A 16,878-nucleotide genomic window follows, 5' to 3' on the forward strand; every position below is an offset into this window, starting at 1 on the left:
CATCTTGTATTTTTAAGCTTCTGCCATCACCTTGGCCCATGGCATCACCCATCTACCTACCCATTACCATTCCTTTACTGTAGGCTGCAGTCTTTCACAAAGGCTTTAAAAATGGACAACCATAAACCCAAGAGCTTAAGAGAGGAGCAAATAAGGTTTCTCCTGGCTTGTTTTCTTGTTCAGGCTATCTCTGTCTTGGCCAAGGTACATCTCAGATTTCCTATTGGTCTTCCTCTGTCTCATTGTCCACCTCTATAGCATGTTTCTGTAGTTATCACACTCTACTGTTCATAAATGGGCTACCTAACCATAGGCATTTCTTCACATACAGTAGATATTCTAAAGAATACCCAGAAGACAAGTGGATTGGAGCAGGTTAAACTTGATGAAAAGCTCAGCATCGTTGGAACTGAAGTGCAACCAGAGAATTTCTTAGAAGCAAGGATGGTGATACTTCACTTTACACACATTGGTCATGCTATGAGGAGAGAGCAGTACCTGGAAAAGACACCATGCTTAGTAAAGTTGACAGTCAGTGAAAAAGAGGAAGCTCCTCGGTGGCATGAATTGATACAACAGATGTAGCAGTGAGATCAAGCATAACCAGTGTGATGATGGCACAGCATCAGACTGTGTCCTGTTCTGTTGGACACAGGGTTGGTATAAACTGGAACACACTCAAAGAGAACTAAATAAGTAAAAATATGTAGAAACATAAAACAGTACTCCTCACAGGACCTAGTAGAATAACTGTTCTGGGAGGACACGGTAGGGGCAGGCGGAGATGAATATGTAATGTCATATTGAATAAACACAGCAAGAGGAAGTGTGTCCCAAGTTACCAATCAAACTCCTGCTGAAAAACAAAGGCAGGGGGCTATATACAAATGAGATGGGGGAACTCTACTTGGAACAAGCATGTAGTGAGCCAGAAGACTCTCCAAGGCCAGCTCCTGAAGGAAAAGCACAGTGGAGGAGGGGAGTTTAGAGTTTTAGGCACGGACACGACGAAGGAAATGTAGGCAATAACAGATATGCATCAATTTCACAGCAACAGTCCTGAGTGTGCATCAGGGTGGGGTTGTGACTTTTGACAAGAAATGAGTTTTTCATAATTCTTCCTTCTAAATGTCTTCTGGTTTGATGTGGCGATGTCTTTCTAGCACATTCTGGATCCTTGACCAAAGTCCTTCTGTTCCATGGTGACCTGAAGTTGGGAATGTCCTTTCTCTGCATGTTTGCCCAGCATATTTAGACATAACTGATAGTAGGTTGATGGAATGGTATACTTTTCTAGAAAGAAATGCATCCAAAGAGTATCAGGAAGGAAAATACAGAATAATTGTTGGCACTACATGAGGTATATGTATTTCATCATCGTGTATCAATACGTCATATCCCAGGGGAGGTTTCTTGGGTAAGTGTGAAATTTACAGGGTTAAGCTGGTTGGGCAGTGGTCTCACACAGAATGGCCAATGACTTTATTGTTCTTATTCTGAAATCTGATTCCTCTTGGCTAATTTATTGGTAGTAAATACATCCTTGTCACCAAAGATTAGCTACTAGATTAATAAAAATAAAATTTCCTTAAGATGGCAACTCTATTTCCATGTATTGTTGCTTCTATATTACTCTCTCTCCCTCCCTTCCTTCATCCTTCTCCCCTCCTCTTTCTTTCTTTCCTTCAGGATGTAGCAGCGATTGATAGACAGCCATGAGAAAAAATGTTCATACCATTTCATCTTCCATCATTCCTGTCAAAGAGCATACTGGGGTTTCTGTTAAAAATTAAAGAGCTTATTTGAGTAACAAAACAATCCAGGGGTTGGCAGTAGTACCTCCAAGGATTCACAAAGTACTGACATGAAAATAAATTTTCAGAGAGTATAAATACAGAGGATCCAGGAACTCACAAGAACATTCTGATTGCTTAGCTATTTATAAAATTTGAGTAATTGCACAATTATATACATATAATATATAATTATATATATATGTATGTATATATATTATATATATATAATGGATATCGTTCCTGGTAGTGTGTTGTGAGAGGAAAGAAATACTTTTCTTAAAGACTTCTTGAACTATGATTAGTTTCAAAGGTCTGTTAAAAAAACACACTAAATATCATCAACAACAAAAACTGAAGTCAGGTCTTTTTCTTTGGCAGAAAGCCTCTCCTTACACCGAACATGTAGTTCTTTTGAACTCCTTTACAGAATTCAAAAGAAAGCAATAATGATAGGTAGATCAATTAAACACAATCAAATGTGGGACTACAGGAGCAGGGAAAGGAAAGGGGCCTGATTGGGAGAGGCACAAGACTGACAATTGGAAAAGCTTACAAAATTGGGTCAGAACCCTCTGATGTCCAGTACATTCTTAAATGAAAGATTGTCTCACCCTGTTTTGGCCAGGGGACTCTCAGCAACCTCGCTCCATCTGACACTCCTTACATTGCTTTACATTGCAAGTCAGAGATCAGAAATAACTCAGTAGAGGCTGAGTGTATGTGAAGATAGAATCTGAGTTTAGCTGAGTATTTATTTTAAATACTTTCATTGGGGGCTCTTACATCACTTATTACAATCCATACATTCATCCATTGTGTCAAGAACCTTTGCATATATGCTGCCATCATCATTTTCAAAGCATTGTCTTCCCCCTTGAGCCCCTGATATCAGCTCCCCATTTCTTCCTCCTCCCTCCCCTGTACATCCTCCCTCACAAACCCTTGATAAATTATGGATTTTTATTTTCATATCTTACATTATCCTCCATCTCCCCTCACCCACTTTTCCATTGTTTATACTCCTCATAGAGGTTTCTAGATTGATCCTTGTGATCAATTCCCCCTTTCTCCTCCCCTAATCCTCCCAGTATCTCTAATCTCATTTTTGGCCCTGAGGGGTTTATCTATCCTGGATTCCATGTGTTTTTCCAGGCTCTTATCTGGAGCCAGGTGCATGCTCTGATCTAATCCAATTTCTAAGGTAGTACTGAGGTCATGATAGTGGGGTGAAAGAAACACCAAAGAGCTAGAGGAAAGTTGTGTGCTTCATCGGTGCTATACTGCATCCTGACTAGCTCATCTCTTCCCTGTGACCCCTATGTGAGGGGATGTCCAATTGTCTACAGATGGGCATTGGGTCTCCACTCCATGCCCCCCACCCCCATTCTCATTGGGTATAATTTTGTTCTGGGTCTTAGCTGAGTGTTAACTTCACTGAAAGCCCCATTTGAGGCTTTTTTTTTTCTGACCTAGAATGTTGAAAGTATCATGAACTAGAGAGAGAGGATCTTGAAGAATCAATCTACTGTTGTTTTGGTAGAAATATAAATTAGTTAGGAGAATGTTATACTTTGTTCACCTGTAACTTAGCAAGAAATGCTCCATAACTCCAACCCCAAGTTAACCCCCTCCACCTTGTCTCACTGATTCTCCCATGACTGTGTGCAGGAGCAAGTTATCATGGGTACTAGCTAAGCCAAAGACTTATCTCAGTGCATAAAGTTCTCTCTCTCCTTGGCATTAACTGGCGCCTATATACCCGGCCTTTCTCACTGATATTTAGGGCTTTAGAAATGGAAGCTCTGAAAAAAGAGCTTACTTAAAACAAAATTATTTTCATAGTTTGTAGCTTTCATTCCAAGATTTATGTCTGTCTTAAAAAACTGTTTCACTCAGTCTATGTGTATGTTAGGCCAGGGTGACTAGAGAAATAAACCTAGTGAACTCATATATGTTTAAGAAAGGAAGTGGTGTTAACAAACCCAGGGACAAGGGAACAACAAGGAATCCAAAATCAGTGGCAAGGAGGATTTAAGATGCTTGGTAGGGATTGATCAATGACAATGTAACTGAGAGGAATTACTAAAACCAAAATGGAGGCTGAGCATGATAGTGGGGCAAGAGGAAAGTAAAAGGAAATAGAGGACAGAGCTAGGAGGCAAAGGATAATTATAGAGATCTCAATGCAGGCATGCATATATGTATATATATATTTATATGCGATGATGGGGAAATAAATCTATGTGCATATATTTATTAGTTTCATATTAAGGTAGCCAATTGACATTGGACCTCCACTCAAGTACTCCCTCAATGCAAGAATACTTTGTTCTATTAAACTAGCAATCCATGATGCTCACCTTCCAACACTATCACTGAAGACAAATGGGTGCTTAATTAAATGTGGTGAAGAAAGCTGATGGTGCCCAGTTATCAAAAGATATAGTGTGTGATGTCTTAAAGGCTTGAAAGTAAACAAGCAGCCATCTAGCTGAGAAGCAACAAAGACCACATGGAAGAAGCCCACCAGACTGTGCGATCACGAGGTGTCAAAGGGATCAGGGACTAGGCATCAAAGAACAAAAATTCATATCATTGTGAATGAGGCGGAGTGCAGATTTGGGAGCCAAAGCCCATCTGTAGGCAACTGGACATCCCCCTACAGAAGGGTCTTGGGGAGGAGAAGAGTGCAGGGTGCAATGTAGCAAAGATGGAACATACAATTTTCCTCTAGTTCTTAAATGATTCCTCCCCCCACCTCTAGTTCTTAAATGCTTCCTCCCCCCATCTTATCATGATCCCAATTCTACCTTACAAATCCAGCTGTACACTGGTACAGACAGGAACTGGAAACACGTGGGATCCAGGTCAGATGATCCCTTCAGGGACAATGGGAGAGAGGGGTGATACTGGGAGTGTTGAGGGATGGTGGAAATTTAAAGGGGAACCGATTACAAGGATCTATATATAACCTCCTCCCTAGGGGATGAGCAACAGAAAAGTGGGTGAAGAGAGATGTCAGACATTGTGAGATATGACAAAATAGTAATAATTTACAAGGGTTCATGAGTGAGGCAGGAGTGGGAGGGAGGGGAAAATGAGGAGATGATGCTAAGGGCTCAAGTAGAAAGCAAATGTTTTGAGAATGATGTTGGCAACAAATGTACAAATGTGCTTGACACAATGGATGGATGGATAGATTGTGATAATGTTGTATGAGCCCCCCCCCAAATGATTTTTAAAATAAAGATAGGTAGTGTTTTTCTAGAAATATGTCCACTTATTCTAAATTTTCAAATTCACTGTTGTGATCTTCATAGTTTTGGTTCTGTTGTGATATTGGATTTTTTGTTTCTTATTCTTTATATTTGCTTTTCCTATTACTTTTACTTTAATTAGTTTACCAGTAGTTTGTCAAAATTTGTTAATATTTTTAAAGAATTAACTTGTCTTATGGATTATTTCCCTGTTCCTTTTCATTTATTTCTGCTCCATTCTTTAATATTTATTGCCTTCTTATGACTGATATTTTACATAGCTCTTTTTGTTCTAATTGTTGAAGGTGTTGTGTTACCATACTGACTTTGCTCTCTTTTTTGATATCTTCATACATTGTTCACAACAAGTGTTCTTAGTACTGCTTCTGCTGTGTACCAAAGCTTGTGGTATGCTTATTTTCATTTTTGTAAGGAATTTAAAACCTTAATCCCTTAATCCTACCATTTCCAAGCAATTTAATGCACACAATTTCTCATTTTCCATGTTACCTTTTTATTCTTTTATCTTCCTATAGTTTATATCTAATTTCATAATGTTGTGAAGTAAAAATTTTTATTTATAATATCACAAATTAAAAATTATTAAGCCTTCATTGTAGCCTAACATGTGGACTATTCTGAAGAATGGTACATATGAACATGAGAAGAAGATACATTGAGGTTTTCCCGGATAGCATGCACCCTATATGTCTAAGAGGTCAGTAATTATAGTATTTAGTTCTTCTGTTACTGTATTGATTTATTATCTAGTTGATCTTTTGAGTTGTTCTGTAAAACCCAGTGAGGTGTATTTAACTCTATTCCTGTAAAATTATGTATTTCTCTCTTTAAGTCTATAAGAGTTTGATTAATATATCTTGAGGGTCTGCCATTGAATGCATATATATTCATTAATATTTTTTTCTTCTTGCTCTTTTGTTCCTTTTATCATATGATGCCCTTATGGGTCTCCCATTAAAGATTTGGTCTTGAAGTATATTTCACTATTAATTTGTATAGGCAGTAACAGACTTCAAAATTGTCATTGGTTAATATTGCTATCCTTGTTTTTTATTGCCATTTTCTTGATGTATTTTCTTCGACCTTTGATTTTTAGATTCTATTTCTCTTTATGTCTCAATCGTGTTTGTTTTAAGCATAGATTTATGGATCAAGTTTCCTTACCCATTGTGCTTCTCACTGCCTCTTGAGAGGTACATTGTATCCATTAACATTCCATTTCATTATTGATGTGTATGCATTTATTGCTGTCATTATGCATTGGGTTGTCTTTATGGTTCCCCCGCCCCTTTGTGGAATTATTGTGTTTTTTCCTCAATTTTCTTGCCCTGAGTTCATTTTCTTATGTTTTCTCTTAATTTTTGTCTTTTTTTGGTTATTATTTTGTAAGGCTTCATGCTTTGCTCTTGCTGTTTTTCTTTTGGATTAGCTTTATTTTTTCTTCTTCATTCTTTCCATTTTACTTGAGAATCTTGTTAATAATTATATGATTCCAAACAATAATATTGCATAGAAAATCTTTTCTGGATCATTCTAAGGGAAATTTTTTGAATAAATATCTATTTTTGAGTATTCATTAGGATGAAAACTTTCAAGATACATCAGAGGGTGTGAAGAAAATTTCCACTCAGCATGAGAATATTTTCTTTTTGCATTAACTATTTCTAACTTTGACAACAAATGGCCTAGTTAGTATCCTGGAGTGAAAACAGATCTCATCAATACCTATTATTCTGAAGTCTGCCTTTGGATCAATGGTGACAGACAGACAAAGCCCATTCCAATGAAGAGAAGGCAGATTCCAATGCAGGAAGTTTCCCAAGAGCCACTGTGCACGGTGTCCCTAGAGAGGTACTGACAAGTTGGGGAAACCACAGCTTCTGAGAGGAAAGCATCACTGACTACATTCCCTGGCATCTGCTGAAAACATGGCCTAAAGAACATTTTGAGAAATCAGTTTGCAATTTGCTCCTCTTGCGACACATTTATTATCCTTTGGAATCAAAGATGTCTTCCAATGAGTGCTTCCTTCGTTGTGACTCCAATGAATGATCTTTCGAATGACTCAACCCAACAGACAGGTCATTCAGTTCACCTGTTCCCAGTGGCAGGGGTCTCTCTGTGCCTGGAACCTTTGTTTCTGCATACAGGGAGACAATGGGTAGCAAGCATCACTAAGGACGTGTCAGAAATTTAGCCCCAGAAGTCACCACCATTGTTTTCTCAGACATAGAGATCATTAGTCATTCACTGCCAACAGTGCACAGAGAACAATGCAGAAGGAAATCTTCATAGACCTGACCCTGGACTGTAGGAGGTCACTGAGTTCAGTACATTTGAAATCATTCATTGCACGCATGAATCTGGACATGCCTGTATTTTATTGTCAATAGGTTTTGAGTAACAGATAGGGTGAGAATTATCATGATAACCTATTTTTCAAGAAGGAAACTGGGTTCTATAGGATGAAAATGAACTCTTAGAGTCACTTTACTATTTGTATTGCACACAGAGAATGCTAATTTCTCCTTCAGGTCGGCAGTGAGGAAAAAATTTAGAGAGTAAGAAAAAGAAAAAAATGTCCGTCGACATGCTGAGAGATGAAAGACGGAAGGAACCCTGATTCCAAAAGGAAATGCTCCATCATCTATCTGTGCCTGTCTAGGGCTGGATGTGCGCACTCAGTGAGTTCTGCGCGCCCCCTGCTGCCCAGTGTCTTCCCTGCAGGGGAGGTTTGTGTCTGGGCTCACACTGACTTCCCCTCACTGTGTTTCCCTTGCACAGTAATACATGGCCGAATCCTCAGCAGTCACGGAGCTCAGCTGCAGGGAGAACTGATTATTCGATGTGTCTCTAGTGATGGAGAGTCTGCTTTGGAATGATGGGTTATAATTTGTACCGCCACTAGAGCATATCCATGCCATCCACTGCAGCCCTTTCCCTGAGGGCTGGCGGATCCAGTGCCAGCAGTAACCACTGCTTGTGATGGAGAAGCCAGAGACAGTGCAGATGAGGGACAGCTTCTGGGAGGGCTTCACCAGTCCTGGACCCGACTCCTGAAGCTGCACCTGGGACAGGACACCTGCAAACAAAAACAGATGGTCCCCATTATTCACTTGAGTTCACAACCATCCCCACAGACCCCGGTCAGATATCTGAATCTCCCACCTTGGGGAACTGTCAGGAGGCACAGGAGAACACACAGCAATAGCATCTTTAGACCACAGCTCTGCATTCCCAAGAGACCTGAAGGCCTGTCTGAAGAGAACTGATAGCTTTCCTGCCCAAGGGAAATTTATCCTAGTGCCCGAAGAATGATTTGCATGTGAGCGAGCACTGTCTTTATAAACAGAAAGTGATAGAGACCAGACAACCCTCTACCTCCTGAGCCCATGCTAGGGTAACTGTGTTTGAACTCGTATGCATGTTAGTCTATAATGAGAGAGCACTTGACCTAAGCAGTGTGTATTAAAGATAAAAGGAAAACCAAATATTTCTGAGCTCAATATTCTCTCCCTCCAGCCCCTCAAAGTCTCTGCCCTGCCTTGGGCTCCTGTATGTCCTGTGCCCAGAGAGTGGACAGGCTATCATTTGTTGAAAACATCAGGTGGACACCAGGGTATCTTCATCACCCACGCTCTCCAAACACCTTTTCTTTCCAAACTAACACTTCCTTATCAACCTCCTCAAAGTCTTCTGGGGTTTTCTTTGAACCACTGCCATCACCAACTCCAGCACTCCTACCAACAACACGTCTCAGGTTTTGATAACTAAGGCCAATCTCAGTGTAAATAAAGAGATGCCAGTGTCATAGGGTCTCAGGGAGGAGGTTTCCAACTGGAGAATGTGGATCCCAAAAAAGAAAAGTTTCAACTCTATAACTTCTAATTGATGCAAGACTGTGAGATGTCAGTCACTTGGTTTTCCAGAGCACATCCAAAATTTGGGCAAAACCTGTCAGGAGTTCAAGTGTAAAGATACAGCAGAGAAGTGAGTGGAAATTCAAGTTATCAGGGGGGCATAAAAAGAATAATGATATTTCAGGTTTTGAAAAAAAGACACCTGCTTGAGACTCAACAGGCACCCTGGATTAAAATAAGGTCTATTCAGGCAACTAGTCCTCAAAATTTAGGGGACAACCATACATACTGTTTTAAATGCCCCTTTCCCAGGGGATTCTGTTCTATATGAAATGTGAGCATTTCCAACCAAAATCATCCTCTTCATTTGCACGCTGGGCACAGCCCTCTGAAAACTACTCAGAGATCTAAAGCTTGTGTTTATTTCCTAGACTCAAGGAAAATTATTCACCTTAATGCCTATGGAATCTGTGGGATTGTCTCTAGACATGCAGTTTACAAAGCCATTCCCCATTCAGATTCCTTCCTCATTTCTCTCCCTCATATCATAGATTATTTCCCCCAGATTAGGGTTGGCCATATTAATTTTCTGGTCAGTTAGAATATCTTTAAATTTCTACATAAATATATATTTCAACACTGTGAAAATCTGAGCATAAGATTATGGTCACCTGAAATTCTTTGGCCCAGAATTTGCAGAGGGATATTAGCCATAAGATAATATTGCTGCACATATACTTGACAATACAAATTAAATAGGAAAACTTAAAAAGAAAAACAACCTATCACTTCCTCCCACACAAGCATCAGAAATCCCAAACTCGAACCAGACACCAAAGACTATAGCTATATTGGTGAGAATATGATGGCATGTTCAATGTCTTTGCCATTAGGGAATTGTAAAGTATAACAGTGACATACCATATTGTTTAAATGAATGAATCAAGCAAACATAAAGGGCAAACTAATGATGCCTTATGTTGTTTATTGTTTTGATAGTTGTATAAAAGACACAAAATCATAAAGTTCTCTAAAATCTGGTCAGCTGTTTTAATTTTGGTTTTGTGTTTTAATGCACTGTGGTCTTAAATAAGTGGTAAAAGAGTTTGATGATTTTCAAAGTATCTGTTGAGGACTATTATAGTTAGGCTTGTGTCAACTTGGCGGGGTAGTGTGCTTAGTGGTTTGGTAGTTGGCACCTAGTAATTCCTCATCATGTGAAAGAACACAATTCAATCAATTCCATAATGGGGTCTGCTGTGCGTAGCCAAGCAGTTGTATGATTAGGGTAGAGTGTACCTCCCTTACTCAGGACAAAGCTCTGAAGCAACTGGAAAACAAATATTCTGTGTGAATGTGATCTACTTCCTTTATAAACAGATTGGTAGGGAAACTTGTTCGTTTCCTTCTGGGTTTGGATCCTGCATCTGGGCTCTTCAAGCTCTAGGTTTTGAATTTGACCGAAAGCTTGAAATAACCCCCGCCAATCCTGAGAGTCCACAGTGGCCTGGTATCTGACATGTGATCTGACCTTGAAGTAATATACATCTTCAATAACAAGTATGACTTGTTTTTATTTACCTGCCTTTGAAACTATCATCAAGTTGTGCTCCAGCCTATTGTAGATTTATCAGCCCCTGAAGCTACATAAGTCAGGAGAAGCCTAACTAAGACTCGAGGACTTAGAGTCAGAATGGAGGTGCCCACTTCTACAACTGCATGAGCAGTTCTCTTTATCTCTCTATGCAGCTCTGGTTTTGTTCTTCTAGTGACCTTATCCTTACATAGATGTTGAATGTTATCACATTGGATTTATCATTCAGTTTAGAAATGGCAAGATTTAGAGTCACTGAGTTTTACAATAAATACCGTGACATGCTCCTCCATTTATTTCTGTTATATTTCATTTACTACAATAATATTTTAAATTTTATATGGGGTTTTAAATATTTATATTGTATAATCTCTTATACCTTTCATTTTATGAAGCACATAATCTTGCTTTTTATTTTCCAAAAACCATTTTTGGGTGTGATAATGCAGATATCGTATAATTCCATAGCTCAATCACATCAAGACATATTGTACATTTGCTACCACAGTCAGTTTCAAAATATTTTCTTACTTCCTAAACTCTTTAATATCAACCCCATCTTACTCTGTCTGTCTCCCATAGCCCCACCCCACCATATCCTATTTTACTTGCTGTGTCTATAGGTGCATCAATCCCAGGTTTCATATTCTGAGAAAAACAGAAAAGATAATAATATAAATTCAGTAGGGTTACCACCAATGACAAAATACATCTGAGTAGAGTATACCCAATATGAAACAGAGGGAGAGAGAGAGAATGTTGAAAACCAGATCAGGTCTGGCTCATGGCATGGAGGAACTTGGAGCTGTGTGCCGGGCGCTGGGGTCACGCTGCGTTGCTGACCAGAGGCTAGAGCCCCTCCTCTGCCCATGGCGGAGTGGCACCCAAGCTCCTGACAGGGGACAGAGGCGGCTAGGGACGTCGGGGCTCCGGAGCCAGGCACTGGGCCTGCTTTTGCAGCCGCCTCAGGGGCCAAAGAGCACGAACCCGTTCATGCGCGCGCAGGAGGAGGCCTGGCGGCGCCGCAACAAGACTGTCCTCACATACGTGACCTCGGTCGCCATGGCCATGCTGGGGGCGTCCTACGCAGCGGTGCCCCTTTATCGGCTCTATTGCCAGACTACTGGACTTGGAGGGTCAGCTGTAGCTGGTCATGGATCTAACCAGATTGAAAACATGGTGCCTGTTAAGGATCGCATTATTAAAGTAACCTTTTTTTTCTTTTTTAAACATTTTATTAGGGGCTCATACAACTCTTATCACAATCCATACATATACATACATCAGTTGTATAAAGCACATCTGTACATTCTTTTCCCTAATCATTTTCTTTTTTTTCTCCTCTTTTCTTTTTTTACATTTTATTAGGGGCTCATACAACTTTGTCACAATCCATACATATACATACATCAATTGTATAAAGCACATCTGCACATTCCCTGCCCCAATCATTCTCAAAGCATTTGCTCTCCACTTAAGCCCTTTGCATCAGGTCCTCTTTTTTTCCCCCGCTCCCTCCCCGTTCCCCCCTCCCTCTAAAGTAACCTTTAATGCGGATGTGCATGCAAGTCTCCAGTGGAACTTTAGACCTCAGCAAACGGAAATATATGTAATGCCAGGAGAGACGGCACTGGCATTTTACAAAGCTAAGAACCCGACTGACAAGCCAGTCATCGGGATTTCTACATACAATCTTGTACCATTTGAAGCTGGACAGTATTTCAATAGAATACAGTGCTTCTGTTTTGAAGAACAAAGGCTTAATCCACAAGAGGAAGTAGACATGCCAGGGTTTTTCTACATTGATCCTGAATTTGCTGAAGATCCAAGAATGGTGAATATTGATCTCATCACTCTTTCTTATACTTTTTGTTGGAGCTAAAGATGGCCATAAATTGCCAGTTCCAGGCTATCATTGAAGTCAGCAACTAAATCTGCGTCCCATTTGTGATTTTTGAGAAATCATGTGTCTGACTTCTCAGAGATGAAATATTTCTACTATGTTGTATTTAATTATTGTGTACTGGTGATGGTTCAGCTTGCTTCCTTCCATGCCTGGACATCTTAACCACATTTAAAATCGAGAAAACAGGTTTAGCTTTTACCATAAGGAATCCACTTAAAGAGTGCCTACTTAAGAGTGACTGCCACCAAACTCTTAAGAGCTTGATAGTAGTAAGTAACTGTTTAGCTTTAAATATAAATATAAATATAAATATATATATAAAGAGAGAGAGAGACTTAATGGTACGGCTTAATTCATTAGATTGCTTCCAAATTTTGGCCCTTCATACTTGTATCATTTGAACACTTGATGTTTATTTTTGGCTGTGCACCAGACTCTGAACAGGTTGATTATTAAATCTCTCAAACCAGTGGTGTTACCTGCCTTCAGTGTGAATAGTCATTATTGTTAGTCCTTAACATGAAAGAGGTGTGTTACTTGCTCAAAGATTGCATGTTTTCTTCAAATTCTTATTTGTTTTACTTTTAAGATCTAGGACTGCTTTATATTGATTGTACCATGTAAATAATTAGGTTGCAATTGTGGTACCATGAAATCTCTCTATATATATGATTAACTATGATAGTTACAAGTCCTTCAATGTTAAAATATGTGTGGGGTTGTATACATATACTGATATCGAAAGTCTACCTGTAAACAAACTCTAAAGACACATTAAATTATTTTAATAGTTAAGAAAAAAAACCAGATCAGACCCAACATGTATCAGTAGGGGGGTTAACTGAAAAAGTTTTAACCATTCAAGCCAGGTTTATCATTTTGATCTACTATAATCATCTCTCCAATGCAATCTGATTAGTAACCAGGTGATTCCCATCCCTCTATTATGGACAGAGGGTAATCACCTGAGGTTTATTGCCTCGGTAGATCTCATAAATGTATCTTGCCTTTAAACATGTATCTTCCATTCTTTCTAAAGTTTAGAATAGTGTTATCATCTATTTCCTTTGAATCTGGTGACCCTAGAAAGGGACAATGCTATTTCTACTTTATCCTTTCTTTATTCTGTGAACACAATGATATCCCATCAAGATAATGAGGGGTTTATTGCTCATTCCTCAGATATATTAATGTATTTCCTTAACACTTGGAAACTTGACTTGTATTCACGCTAAAAGCTGCTCAGGTCTCATTCAAAATCACTAAATTTTAATGATATACCATGAAGTGTGACAATTTTATTTTACCTCACTTTCCCTAGATATATTATCATTTATTTTCTTAATATATTGAAAGCTGGTGTGTATTATTGTTAAAAGCTGTTCTCATCTCATTTAAAATCACTAAAGTAAGCTTTAATTGTATCAGATGAATTGTGATGATTTTATTTGTATAAAGCCTTTATTATTTATTGGTTCCACATTTTTCTGCTTACTGATAACTATTTAGCTTTTCTTTTATAATTGTGATTTGTGTTTATTGAATTTCTGGGGTCAGGCATGGATAAAAATCCAACTGCACTCTCCAAAACGCTCTGTGCCATCAGACACACACTGGGAAGTGGCCCACTGAAAGGGTAGTGGCAGCTCCCAGACTTCTGTGAAGCAGCAGGGGCCCAGAAATGCCAAACCCCACTGTCCTGCTGGGCAGAGTCCTGGGTGTGGTGTCTGAGAGGAGTGCTTGGGGGCTGTCTGCTCAGGAATGATGTCTCTGTCCACTTCCATAGGTGAATCCTCATTGATGCTGAGAGACAGCGGCATGGAGTCTGAACCCTGCCATTCCCGGCTTTTGCTCAAGGATCCTCCAGATGCCCACCCCAGTAAATCCCCTAGTTATACTGCCAATCTCTTACTGAATCTGTTCTAGACCACGTGGTACACAGGGTGGAAGCTCTTGTCAGTTTTTCCCTGTGATCTGTTATCTCAGGCACAGAGAGAAGAATCAACTCTGAAGGTGCTGACCTAAACTGGGAACAAGAAGAGAATGTATAATTAGGAAAATATAAAATATTGGAAATAGGACTTCATTTTTAAGCCTCATCCTGGAAAGAATACAAAAACACATATAATCAGATTTTCAGTGGTTTATTTTTGTTGTTTTGTTGTCTGGTTGCATACTGTTGCTTTGTTTTCCTCTGTCTTGTTTTCGTGCATGTTAGTGTCTCCACAGGTCTGTCTGAATAGGACAGGCTGGATGAACTATCTGTAGGGAAAAAAACTGGACCGACAGTTCTGGGGGGACTTTGGGTGGGGGGATAGGGGGGTAAGGAAGTAGTGTTAACAAACACAGGGACAAGGGAACAACATGGGACCCCAAATGGTAGAGAGGGGGGAATGGCAGGCCTGGTGGGGAATGATCAAGGGTAAGGTTGTGTAGACAAGAGGTATACTCTAGCCCAGGTGGCAACGAGGCATGGTAGTAGGGCAGGAGGAAAGTCAAGGGAGATGGAGGAAAGAGCTAGGAGTCAAAGGGCATTTATGGAGGTCTAGACAAAGACATGTACATGCAAATATATATAGGAGGATGGGGAAATAGATCGATGCGTCTATATTTATAGGTAAAGCCCTGTCTATTAAACAACTCTTCCCCCCTCCTTGCTCTGCTGTGTCTCTACACGTGAAGTCATGACACCTGACTGGTCTGCACTCTTCTGAACGTTCTCTGTCAAACAGAGTCTCTCTTCAGAATCTTGCATTTCTCGCAGAGTTAAAACCTTGTCTTGTCTGGGGACCAACTTTTCTAGTTGGCAACTTCTTCCCTGAAACACGGTGGCACTTGACTCACTTGACTTACCCTGAGGTTTTCCTTAGCAATCAGGCACTGGATGAAGTGATGGTGTTGCTTGTAAGAGCGGTGGGGTTTGTGATGATCTTGGCCAAGGTGGGGAAAGACCTGGCTGATGAACATTAGTAGGGAGTCAATGCCAACTGCAGACATCCTGCCAGAGGCCTCAGGGCATATGTACATTAATGAAATACAGGGACAAGAGTGAAGGGCAGTCTCTGGTCGAGCTTACCGCTGCCTGTCCTTAGTATCTGTTGGACATTGCAACAATTCACAGAGCCCAGAAACATGAGGAAATCTACTCAAGGGAGGAGTGGGTGGAAAAAGGCACTGGATGGCATCATGGAAGAGGTGGATATTTGTGGGATAACCAATCCCCAACTCCTTGGGACAGATCTAGTATTAATTCTTCTAAAACATTTATTTACCACATATGAAAATGACCAAGGACATTGAGAAGGTTGATTAAATGGCGTCAGTGTATAAAAAAGTAATGTGTTTGGAGAGTGTGGGGTAATGAGGACACTGTGGGGTGAACCTGATGGTTTCAAAGAACTCTATACTGCCCAACCTCTGATGCACAGGATATATGGGAGCCTCAGTCAGGGCAGGAGCAATGAAGGGCTGGAGGGGAAGAATACTTGGCTCAGAAATGCTGGGCTGTCCTTTGACCATTCACAGACACCTCCTAGAAAACGTGCTCTCTCATTCAAAACTAACACAGAGATGAGTTCAAAAGAAGAATTGCCCTATGATGGCCTCAGAAGAAACAAAGGAGACTCTATTTATAAGCACAGGGCTTCCTCCTATGCAAATCATTCTTCAGGCAGTAGGTTAAAATCCCAGCCTTGGGCACTGAAGGCTATCAGTTCTCTTCTGACAGGGCTGTGGGTCCCTTGGGAAAGTACAACTGTAGGCTAAAGATGCTTGTATTACAATTAAATAAAACTATTTAATATGCACCTATAAAATTCTGACACGTGGATTTTTAAATGTTTGTGAGGGGTGGGGACAATTTGCAATCAAAACGCAAGGCAAACAGTGGACAAGATGTTTGCTCAAGTGAAGCACCTCTCCTTACTCTGCACAAGGTAGCACAATGCTCCAGGCCCTCAAATGTGTCCTCCGAAAACCATCACTTGTTTAGTCCTGATTCCCAGCCAGTGTCTGAGGATGTCCAGGGCATTAAGACAAGCCAGGTTTTGAGATACACAGGACAGCTCCGATGCACAACTATGGCTTGAGGACACTGTGATGTGATTGCTAGTTCATGCTGGACTGTGCTGACTTTATGGAAATCCCAGCCACCCTTTCCTCTCAAAACCCTTACTGGACACAGATTTGCATCATAGCTGAGAGATCCCTCATCTTTGCCTTGTCCCCTCTGTGTGTATCTGACTCCATTTGTGTCCTTCTGCACTTTAGAAATGGGAGCCCGTTTCCTCACCTTACAATGCAAAATTTATAATTGAGCAGTTGATACAAACCCTGACATCGTGAAAATCTCCAATGGAAGCTGTAAGATGGAGAGGAAGCCAGTTCTTAACTCCCCTCCACACTGTCTGCCAGACTGAGTCCTGTGAATCAGAGTCCTGAGCAA

The 16,878-nt window shown here is 40.2% G+C and overlaps 1 pseudogene; it reads left to right on the forward strand.

The window, feature by feature from the left end:
- The first annotated feature begins 11,317 nt into the window (after positions 1-11,317).
- On the forward strand, positions 11,318-12,447 carry LOC142436468 (cytochrome c oxidase assembly protein COX11, mitochondrial-like; annotated as a pseudogene).
- Positions 12,448-16,878: the final 4,431 nt, after the last annotated feature.

Source organism: Tenrec ecaudatus, unplaced genomic scaffold (genome assembly GCF_050624435.1).
Source record: "Tenrec ecaudatus isolate mTenEca1 unplaced genomic scaffold, mTenEca1.hap1 Scaffold_311, whole genome shotgun sequence".
Taxonomy (NCBI): Eukaryota; Metazoa; Chordata; class Mammalia; order Afrosoricida; family Tenrecidae; genus Tenrec; species Tenrec ecaudatus.